We start from the raw sequence: 12214 nt of genomic DNA, 5'->3' as shown, positions 1-12214 counted from the left end.
GACCAGAAACGGCTACACAAAAGACAGATCTGCCCCCAGGGGGGGCAAAAAAAGTCTTGAAAAAAATTTGGCCCCCCAGGTAGCGACCCTTGCCCAAGGGGTCGCTTCCTTTACACAAAAAAATAACATCCCTGGTGTCTAGTGGGCTCTTCTGCCCCCCCCTGGGACCAGAAACGGCTACACAAAAGACCGATCTGCCCCCAGGGGGGGCAGAAAAGTCTTGAAAAATATTTGAGCCCCCAGGAAGCGACCCTTGCCCAAGGGGTCGCTTCCTACAATAACAAACACATCCCTGGTGTCTAGTGGGCTTTTCTGCCCCCCTGGGAGCGGAAACGGCAAAAAAATTAAACCTGGGGGCAGAAAAGTCTTAAAAAAAAATTGGGGGCCCAGGAAGCGACCCTTGCCCAAGGGGTCGCTTCCTACAATAACAAACAGATCCTTGGTGTCTAGTGGGCTTTTCTGCCCCCCCTGGGAGCGGAAACGGCAAAAGAATTAAACCGATCTGCCCCAGAGGGGGCAGAAAAGTCTTTCATACATAATGGGGCCCCAGGAAGCGACCCTTGCCCAAGGGGTCGCTTCCTTTACTACAATAAAGCATCCCTGGTGCCTAGTGGTGGCATTCCTGCAGCACGATCGCGACGCTGTGCGCGATCGTGCTGCAGGAATGCCCTGTATTGAGACATCAGGGGAGAGGAAATACTCTTTCCTCACCCCCGATGCCTCAATACTTAGAAAACCCCCCCGCGGCCCCACCGGAGCACAAAACTCACCTGCTCCTTGCCTGGACGCCTGGAAGCAAATGGCTTCCAGGCGTCCCAGCGCTTCCTGATGACGTCGGCGCGCGCTGTCCGCGCTGACTTCATGGGGAAGCGTTGGGGGGCTCGGCGGTGGCAGCGGAAACTCTTCCACTGCCATCCCCCTCTGTGGGGGCACGATCGATGCCCCAGGGGGGGAGCGCCAGCGTTTCCCCCAGGGGCTGTGCTCATGACGGAGCGGTTCCGTCATAAGCACAGCCCAACCGATGCTCATGACGGAACCGCTCCGTCATGAGCATCGAAGGGGTTAACCAGATAAGGTAGTTCTGATAAGAATTTTTTTACTTCGTTTTTCTTTTGTATTTCTTTTTATTTTTTTGAAAAATTTTGTATTTTTGTTGTTTTTTTCAAGTTGGGAGATTACGTCCCCTTGAATCCTGAGGGTCCCTAGGGTCCAACTAGACCACTAGGTACCTCCAGTAAGCGCCACAGAGCTGCGTTGCAGAGAGATGTAAAAAGGGGCACGGCCTAGACCACCTCTCTGCAACGCAGCGCAGTGGCGCTTACTGGGAGCACCTGGTGGGCTAGTTGGCCCCCAGTGTCCCTCAGGATTGAAGGTGAATTATTTCCCCAACTTAAAACGTGCCACAGGGCATGTTTGCACACGTTAACTCAGGCCCCGTCCCCTCCCTTCACCACTGTGTAAACACGCCCTGTGGCCGTTTTTAGTTGGGAGATTAAGTTCATTTGAATCCTGAGGGTCACTAGGGTCAAACTTGCCCACTAGGTACCTCCAGTAAGCGCCACAGAGCTGCGTTGCAGAGAGGTGTAAAAAGTGGCATGGCCTGGGCCACCTCTCAGCAACGCAGCTCAGTGGCGCTTACTGGAAGCACCTGGTGGGCTAGTTAGCCCCCAGGGGACCTCAGGATTGAAGGGGAATTATTTCCCCAACTTAAAACGTGCCATAGGGCACCCTGTGGCCGTTTTAAGTTGGGAGATTAAGTCCCCTTGAATCCTGAGGGTCCCTAGGGGCAAAATAGCCCACTAGGTACGTCCAGTAAGCGCCATTGCAGACAGGTGTAAAAAGGGGCACGGCCTGCACCACCTCTTTGCAACGCAGAGCAGTGGCGCTTACTGGAAGCACCTGGTGGGCTAGTTGGCCCCCAGGGTCCCTCAAGATTGAAAGGGAATTATTTCCCCAACTTAAAACGTGCCACAGGGTGTGTTTGCACACGTCACCTCAGGCCCCTTCCCCTCCCTTCACCTCTGTGTAAACGCACCCTGTGGCAGTTCTAAGTTGAGAGATTAAGTCCCCTTAGATCCTAAGGGTCCCTAGGGTCAAACTAGCCCACTAGGTACCTCCAGTAAGCGCCACAGAGCTGCGTTGCAGTGAGGTGTAAAAAGGGGCATGGCCTCAGAACACCTGTCGCATACTGGAGATACCTGTTGGGCTAGTTGGCCCTCAAGGACCCTCAGTATTGAAGGGGAATTAACTCCCCAACTTACAACTGGCCAGGGGGCGCGTTTGCAGAGTGCTGCAAGGAGGGGTCATGGCCTACGGCGCGATGCCGGTCTTTTATTTATTTAATTTTTTTAAGAAGGAGGGCTGTGTGGCCCCCCTTCTTTTTCTAATTTATTGGCCCTGGGGACACCATCCCCCATGGCCTGCCCCCTAATTTTTTTTTTAAGGCATGGCCTTTTAAAAAAAAAAAATTCTTTAGAAGGGGGGCTGCATTGCCCCACACCTCAGGCCACTTATGGCCCCGGGGACCCCATCCCCCGGGGCCGGCCTTTGTTCTTTATTATTTAAAAAAAAATGTATTTATAGAAACACCTAGGACATGCTGGAAAAACTGTATGTACCTATTACCATGACGATTTGCGTGATATTCATTAAAAGGCGACTATGCATACAATGAATCCACGTGGAATGTATTTACACTGCTAGTGAAGCTCTGATGTGTCTGACGCCCTACCGTGCCTAATCCCCGGGCCCCCGCCGGTGGGTACTCTCCAAGTAGACACCCTTGTCATTTATTTATACAAACATGGGTAGCTATTGACTGGCACATTTAATACACATGCACACCAAGCCATTCAAAGGGGATTCGACAAAAATTAGACCAAAACTATGCAAGAAAACCCCCTCACAGTTAATAAAACACACATCCACCGCCAGATGTGTAATACTTTTTATTTTACTTTCTGGAAAGGAGACGAACCTCACTTGAGAGTCACAGCGTGCTCCTGGCTGAGCCCAATGCTGTGTTACACCCACCAGTGCCCGCCGAGTGCCACACACCTCTGTGTTGTATTCCACCAGCTAGTGCGTATACTATGACACTCTCTAGCCCATGTGCACTGGAACACCACCCCGTGAATATGTCATGTCACACTTGCCTTCGCACGGGTTATATTGCCCCATCTAACGTGCCTTCCTCGATGCCTATGTTATAACGCACAACGCTATGCCATACATATTACAATCTGGGATCCATATCTTTGTCACAGTGCATATGCAACGTTACACTCCCCAGCACATGTTTTATATTACAAATTTAGAGACAAGTTAGGTTACACAACACTGCCCTGTGCATATTGCACTCCAAGGCGTATATCGCATAGCACGCGCTAGTGCCTGTGCTATCTCGCGCTCTCCAATGAATCTGTCATTGCGCACAATGTATTGCATATTATATTTCATGCCCGGTTCATTTTATATCACAATTTTTGGTGCATAGTTTATACCATACACTATATCTAGTTATCATTTTCAATCGTGCTCTCAGGACTATGTTCTATATAACACTGCGTTCACTACCCTTTTCACGGGCATTACATTTTGCGATGGGGGGTGGAGGGTCAGGGGGTGTTTCTGTCAAGTGAGCCCGGAGTCACAGTCACAAACGTCCTCTTCTTCCTGAATAAAAGTGAGATTATGCTGCATACTTGTTAATATTTTAAGTAGTTCGCACAGACACACAATAAAGTTCCTAATACCCACCTTCTCTGAACAGTTAGCTTGCTGCCCCATCCACCTCCTCCCTATCCTCTGTTGTCTGAATCCATGGACTAGCCTCCTCCCTCCTGCCATATCATGGTCTGATGTGCTGCCACTGCCCTCCATTTAGCATGATGTACCAGTCAACTCCTCCTGCCCTCCATTGCCCAATTCTATGCCCCATCATTGACCACCTGCTTAGCCTCTGTGCTTAGTGTGCTGCCCCTATTCTCCTTCCCCCTGCCCTCCGACGTCTTTGTGCATGCCCCTGCTCCATCCTTTTTGCCCACCATGTTCCATGGACCTGCCACTCCTATCTACTCTGAGTGTTCTGTTGAGCTGCCACTCCCCTCCCACCTGCCTAGCATTGTCAGATGACTGTACCTTGTCCCTGCCTCCTCCACCCTGCCTGTCCACATGCCATGCCCCTATCCCCTTCCTCCTGTCCTCCATGGTCCATTTTACTGCCACACCCTTCTGCCCTCCCTTGTCTGTTGTGCTGCAACTGCTCCTCCTGCCTGCCCCGCGCGGTCTGTTGTGAGGCCCCATCCCCTGAACTCTCTTATCTGTGCCCAGGTCCTGACCCTCCCTTCTATCCTCCATGGTCCTTTGTGCATGCCCCTGCACCCTCCTTTTTGCCCATCATAGCCATTGTGCTGCCACTAACCCTCCCGCTTGCCATGCATGGTCTTCTGTGCTGCCACGGTGCATCCCACCTTCCCTGTGTGATCAGCTAGCTGCCCCTGACCCCCTCCCACCTTCCTTCCATGGTCTGTGTGTATGCCATCATAGTCTCACTGTTGCTCTCCATGGTGTGTCTACTTTCTAGTGCCCATCCTGCCTGACCTCCATGGTCATCTTGCTGCTCCTGCCCTGCCCCCTTGCCCCCAGCCCTCTGTTTCCATGTGCAGACCCCTATTCCCTCCCTCCTGGCTTGTCTGTTCCATTGTAATGCCCCTGATCCGTCCCTCCTGCCCTTTATGGTCTGTTATGCTGCAGCTATCTCTCCTGCCTGTCCATTATGGTCAGCTAGCTACCATTGCCTCTTTCCCCTCTGTTCTCTGTTATCCATGTGCATGGTCCTGTCCCCTCCCTATTGCTTTCTATGGATTGTTGTGCTGCACTCCCGTCCCACATGCCCTGTGTGGTGTATTGTGCTGCTGCAAACCCTGATGCCTGCCCTGTAGGGTCAGTTTGGTGCACCTCTCCATGTCCCTCCAGTCCTTTGTTATCCGAGTCCATGTCCCTACCCCAATTCCTCCTGCCTTCTGTGGTAAATAATTTAATTACCGGGACTTAATTTGATACAGAAACATAATAAAATAGCTCAGTAAATAAGAGGCAGAATCCGTGGTATTAGAGGTTCGGAATGGGCTTTATTCCAATGGTCGATTATAATTGGTTGCTCCAAGTTCCATCACCACGAAGGTTCAGGAAGTGAAGTACATACATTATTGATAATTATTTACTTTTATACAATAGGCATTACAGTGAGGCCAATGCAAGAGGCGTAACAATTGATAGCAAAGATAACATTTCACATGCGTAGCATAAAGAGGCGTAATTGGGTGTAACAAGGAAAACGTCATTGGTTATGATGTCACATATGGGTGGACCTATGAAATAATTTCGCAATGTCAGCAGAAATACTTGGCAGAGATGCGTGCGCAGCAGTATGACGTGTGATTGACGTGCAACTAGGGGGTGAAGGGGACTTGACATTTAGCTCTACATGTGGCGACAGAAGTCTGGAGGGTCAAGTCAACCTAATCCCAAATCATATCTAACATCCTATGTTTAAAGAACTATGTTATCCAGAAGAGAGGTCTCTTAGAGTAGAATCTTATTCTATACTGACTATACTGACTGTTAGTGCGTGTACAAGCGTCTAAGTGTCTACACTAGATGCGAGGGCAGGAATCTTCCATAGTAACAGGGCTATGAATTACTTGCATAAAGACAGAGAAACCGGGCCTTTGCTCGGTAGCTGGAAGAATGTTTACTGAAACTACTAGACAGGAATGCATTGGGCAGGGAACGGAGCAGATAATTTCGAAGGTGAAATACAGTTCTTGGCAGGCAGCAAGCTGATGTCAGGCTTCGTGAGCCGCGCAGGGAATGAGACAAAGTTCATGGTCACAGATGCAGGCTCAGACTGGAGCTTCAGAGGCAGAAAGCAAGAAAAACTTGATGACAGAATCAGGGCCTACTCGTCTGAACTGTAAAATGGCATAAGTGAACCATATAAAGGCGGTGGCCTTTTGTACTTAGGAATGGAATATCCGGCTCATTCATGGCGGATCTGAAAGAGGACATGTTAACGGTGGACGCACATGTATTTGCGTCTTCATAACTGGAACTGGAGGGAACATACATGTACTTGTAACATGCACATAGAACCGTTGGGGTCCAAGATAGGGGACATAACTGACCAGAAAAATCCATATTTCCACATTCCCTCCTTGTCCCCTACTTGCCCGTCAAGAGATATCAATCTTCATTAATCCATTGATCTGTTAATATAGCATCATTTGTTCTTCTTTCTTCTTCCGGGATTTTGAACGAAAATCTTGATGTGGAATACACGATGTGGCACACAGACCACAAATCGCTGGTCCACATTGCAGGCATAGACAGCAACTGAATAGTATGAGAAGGCCAATACCTAGGAAGGATAGAACTCTCCATCCCCAGGCTGATAACACGCTCCAAAACCAACCGGACCAAGTCCAGGTGCCTGGATTCTGGTGTATCTGGCTTACAATCTTATGAAGGCGGGTTATAGCTTTATATACAGATGGCGAATTTTCTGGTATGAAAATGCAACAGCTTGATCCGATGACCCTACAAGCTCCGCCCCTATCGGCCAGGATGACGTCAAGGACAAGACGATTTTGAAGCACAACAATCCGCATAGCAGACTGCTCTTCTGTTAAATTGCCTAAGGCGGAAATAGTTTCGTTCACTACTGCTTCAAGGGTTCTAGTTAATCTACGTATCAGCTTACTATTGGTAACGGTACCTATATAGGGAAAGAGACCTTTATTGAAATCTGTGTATTTTTCCCATGCTGTTTCAGTGTAATCGACAATTGGGAGATCTCTCCTTTCTCTATTGTGTACTAAATGAGTATTTCTGTGATAATCAGGAGGAGCTAGAAAAACAGGTGGCAAAAGGAATCCAATGTAGCAGGTACCATCCCAATCTAGAGGCAAACGTACATAGGCCGTCTGACCACATATGAAATAGGAATGGCGGAAAGCTCTAAATGTAGACTTGCCTTGATCACTAAATTCTACTACAGTGGTGCATCTACTATGGCCCATATGTATGGAACCATTCTTTCTTACACATAATTCACCTTTTACTGGAAATATTGACATAGCGGGCAAAATTGGAGTAGCTTCGGATTCGACATTTAGGATCATAAGATTAAGCGTAAAATTACCTAATCCATATACTTCATTTTCTAGATCAGTTCCTGTTCTCTTGGGAAGTCCCTCCTTGTTAGGGTAGCAGACTTTAAGTAAAACTAAGTTCAAATTTCCCCATACCCAGTTGTCTTGATAAACTGCAGAATTTGAATCTAAGGAATTAATTAAGCTAAACCATGCTCCACAGGAGCCGTTGTGTGTGAATGAGTATGGAAAAAGAGGTAGAATTCCTTTATAATTCTGATAGGGAGGGAGTCGGCCACATATCCAACAATTTGTAGCATTGCTAACCTGATGGGAATGATGTAACATACTAATAAAAGTGTTATTGCGCAGCGCAAATCTATACGATAATTCATGCGGGGATAGGTCACTAAAAGAATGTTCAGCAGTAACGTTATAAACATGTCTAGAAATAGGGTAATATATGTGCAACAATATACTTGCAGTAATTATTAAGAAACTTAGGAAAAACAAAATTAATAACGTCACTGTACAATGACTACGCAGTGATTTACAGTATGCCTGTCGTTTCAACATTTTTCGGATGCATTCTCTATTCAGGTCCAAGGGATACATGTCAGAGACAATTCAACCGCTTCACCTCGGAGAGGACTTAAACAATCAAATTGCTTGACTGATTGGACCTGAGGTTTAGTTTATAAAGTTCGGAATTACTCTTTTCAACAAAAGGAAGTTTTGAGTCAATGGGTGAAGACACACAAGGTGTGGTATTCACATCCGCTGGTAGTCCATGAAATTTCTTGATATGACTTGAATGAATCCAGCCTTTTCTGCCCTCGATCTTCACGGCTGTCCTTGTGGTGAGCAAGACCAATTTCGGTGACTTCCACCTAGGATCCAGCTGAGTCTTTCGATCAAAGTTCCTCACTAAAACGAAATCCCCCGGAATTACGTCATGGGGTTTCACCTCAGTGTTGTCAGGAAAAGCTGCAGCTACCTGTGAACGACAAGATTGTAGTGCAGACATCAAGGAAGCCAAATAATCTGTCAGCATATTACAGTCAATATCAGTTATTTTGCGTGGTATAGGCGTCCCCCACATATTTGGTGGTCTGCCAAAGATCACCTCATACGGGGATAGCCCTGTTCGAGAGTGTGCTACCATTCTTGTGTAAAAGAGTGCAACTGGTAACGCTACTACCCAGTCGACACCTTTCTCTCTGCATATTTTGGACAATCTAATTTTCAGGGTCTGATTATGTCTTTCTACGAGACCTGCTGCTTCGGGGTGTCGGACACAGTGGAATTTCCACTGATAGCCTAACAAAAGTGAAACGTGTTTCATTAATTCGGATGAGAACGGCTGGCCGTTATCTGAGTGAACAACACGTGGTAAACCGTATCGTGGGAAGAATTCTCGAACTAACTGTTTGGCAGTAGTCGGGCCGTGTAATCTGAAACCGGGTATGCCTCCGTCCAACGGGAAAGAGCACAGACAACTACGAGAACATATTTGAATCCTCGACATCGTTCCATCTGGATATAATCCATCTGGAGGACTTCAAAAGGGTGATCAGGAGGCTGAAATCCACCCTGTTCTACGGGAACGCTTTTTCATGGGTTGAACTGACAACAGATCATACAGGTACGAACTTTTTGTTTGGCTGCAGCTCGTAAATGTTTATTGAACCAAATGTGTTGAATGCTGTCTAGCATAGCTTTTTCTCCTAGATGTGCTGGACTATGTACAGTGTTAATTATAACCTGGACCATTGAATCAGGAAGGAACCACACAGACTTTTCCTTCATCAACCATCCTTGATCCGTTTGGATCCCTCCTAATTCAGTCCATTTCTTTATTTCGTCTGGTGTAGCATGTGTCTGTATATCAATTACGTCAAGAGCGGGATCCTTAACCGTCATGCAATGTGCTGGTGTCGGGACTATTGTCTTTGTCATGTCAGATGTCTGAGTTTGAGCAGTCTGTTTAGCTGTTCTGTCAGCTAGGTCATTGCCTTGGGAAATGATATCAGTAACTTTCGTATGAGCTTTACATTTCATAATTGATATTGCAGTGGGTAGATGTATTGCATCTAATAAAGCATGAATGAGGGGTCCGTGCTGAATGTGGGCACCGTGAGAAGTTAAATAACCTCTCTCTCGCCACAGCACGCCGAAGTCATGTACAACTCCGAATGCATAACGTGAATCAGTGTATATGTTGACTTTTTTATTTGTGGCTTGAATACAGGCTTGTGTCAGAGCGACAAGCTCTGCTGCTTGAGCGGACAAGGTATTTATGCAATTTGTTTCAATGATTTCAGTGTCTGTTGTGACTGCGTAAGCGGCCACTAGTTCTCCTGTACCTTTTCTCATACATGAACCGTCTACATACAACGTCAGGTCTGGGTCTGACAATGGGACATCTGTCAAGTCTTGTCTGGGTTTCGTCGTGATTGTAATAACATCAATACAGTCATGAGCTAGTGGGTCTGTTCCATTTACAGGTAAAAGTGTGGCAGGATTCAATGTGTTACAACGTCTGATTTCTATATGTGGCTGAAACAGTGTTAGTTCGTACCCTGTAAGTCTTGCTATAGTCAAATGTTGTGTTTGCGTTCGATTCACAAGAACCTCCACTGCATGTGGTACTTGTACTGTCAATGGATGTCCTAACACTATGGCATCGCTTTGTCTGATTGCTAAAGCTGTCGCTGCCACTGATTTCAGGCATGCAGGCAGAGCCTGAGCTACGGGATCTAATGTACTAGAAAAATAAGCACACGGTTTGTGTGATCCTGCTTGTTCCTGTGTGAGTACTGACAAAGCAGTACCTTCTCGTTCTGTAACAAAGAGTGTAAAATGTTTTCTGTAACATGGTGTTGCTAAAACAGGTGCTTGGCATAGAGCTTTCTTTAAGCTTTCAAAAGCTTGTGTATGTTCCTGAGTCCAAGGGAGAACAGTCGATGTGGCTGCCTCCTGTGTTGTCAACTGAATGAGTGGTTTTGCTAGAAATGCATACTGAGGGATCCACTGCCTACAATATGAAGTGAGGCCTATAAAAGCCCGCACCTCCTTTTGTGTCTTGGGTATTGGCATGTTAGCTATTAACTGAATGCGGTCGGGTGTAAGCTGCCTTCCCTCCTTGGACAGCGAGTGTCCAAGATAAACAACTCGCTGGACACAGAATTGCAGCTTAGAAGGGGACACCTTGTGCCCCTTTTCGGCTAGAAATCGTAAAACTGTCAGTGATGCTTTCTCACATTCGGGTTCGCTTCTAGCGGTGATCAGCAGATCATCGACATATTGAAGCAAGGCAGTGCTAACTGGCATGTGGATACTGTCGAGTTCTCGTTTCAGTGCTTGGCTATAGATGCTGGGGCTTTCTGTAAATCCTTGAGGTGCGCGTGAGAATTTGAAGCTACGTCCATTTAAACTAAATCCGAACAAATATTGGCTTTCCGGATCTATTGGGACGCTGAAAAAGGCATTTTTGAGATCAATTACAGTAAAGAATGTTGCTTCGGAATCAATAGCTGTCAGTAATGACGAGATATCTGGGACCACAGGGAATTGTGGCACAATGCATTTGTTCAATTCGCGCAAATCAATAACCAATCGATATACTGGCGGGGCCTTCGGATCTGTTCGTTTAAGAATCGGAATTATCGGTGAATTACATACATTGGAGTCTGTTTCTACAACCACTCCTTGGGCAATGAGCTCGTCAATGATTTGTAGTAAAGCCTCTACAGCATCTGGTGGTAACTTGTATTGTCGCATTCGTGGTAGTACCACTCCTGCCTTTAGTGTAACTCGATATGGTGTAATATTCATGCACCCAACATCATTAGGCCCTTGTGCCCATAGATGTGTAGGTAAAGTCTGTAGTCGGTGATCCATGTCTCTAGACACATAGTGACCTTTAAAATCACGTAAAAACAATCTTACTCCTTCCGGAGAACAACATATTATAGCTCCTAGAGCTTTCAGTGTTTTTATACCTAACAAGTTTTCTGGACAGGATTTAGTGAGCAATAAATCTGTAGTTCGGGTCAAAGGTCCTATCGTAAGTGGAAGAGGCTGTGATACTTCATTAACAATAGGTTTTCCCGAAAAACCAAGGGAAATATTCTGTGAGCCTGAGAGGGGTGCCCCTGGAACTTCACTACGTTTTATAGTTGTTCGACTTGCCCCTGTATCGAGTAAAAATTTTCTGTCTTGACCTAATAATTCACTATGTACATAAGGTCCTTCTTGGTCTACAGGGATCTCGATAAGGGGTAAGTCAACTTCCCTCTCTAGGCTGTTTCATGCATATCGTTGATAATCAGGATAGTCATACTGTGCGGTCTGGTACAGCTGTCGTGTCGTGGTTTGTGTGGCAGCAACAGGCAGCGCTGGTGCGGCTGGCACAAACTGTATAGACTGTTGTGGAGCTGGCATGGCCTGTGCATGCTGCGGTGCTCCTTGTTCATTCTGATCCTGTCTAAGTGGCCGTGGTCTTTCTTTTGTAATACCTGTGGCGATATTACGCTTCAGGACTGGACAATCGTGTATATAATGACCTGGTTGTTTACAGTAGTTGCATGTCCCTTTTATAGGTCCTGCTGATTCACCGGAATGTGTCGTACCCTTTTTATGTCCTTCAGCTGGAACTGTCTGGGAGACTAGCATTTTCATTTTCGTGTCTTTCATGCGTCTTTGTTCATGATCTTGTTCCTCTCTAATTCTATTGTGATGATACTGTAACATTTGTAACATTTGTGATGGGGTGTTACCTTGCCAGGTACTCTCGAATTTTAATACTCTATTCTTCACTTGGGGCAAGGAATTTTCAACTAATTTTGTCACAAACAGATGTGGGTATGATTCGCTACTTGCTTTTATGCCACTATTTATACCAAAACATTTTTCAAATCGTGCATAGAAATCACTAGTGTCTTCATCTTGCTTTTGTTTACAGGCTGAAATTGCACCCCAGTCTTCCTTTTTCGTGGTTAATAAACGTGGCAGTACCTGTACTAGTAAACCTGGTAGTGCTTTAGTTTTGTCCCCAA

The sequence above is a fragment of the Triturus cristatus genome, chromosome 1_1 (genome assembly GCF_964204655.1).
Source record: "Triturus cristatus chromosome 1_1, aTriCri1.1, whole genome shotgun sequence".
In the NCBI taxonomy this organism is placed as follows: Eukaryota; Metazoa; Chordata; class Amphibia; order Caudata; family Salamandridae; genus Triturus; species Triturus cristatus.
This window is presented reverse-complemented; position numbering follows the sequence as displayed.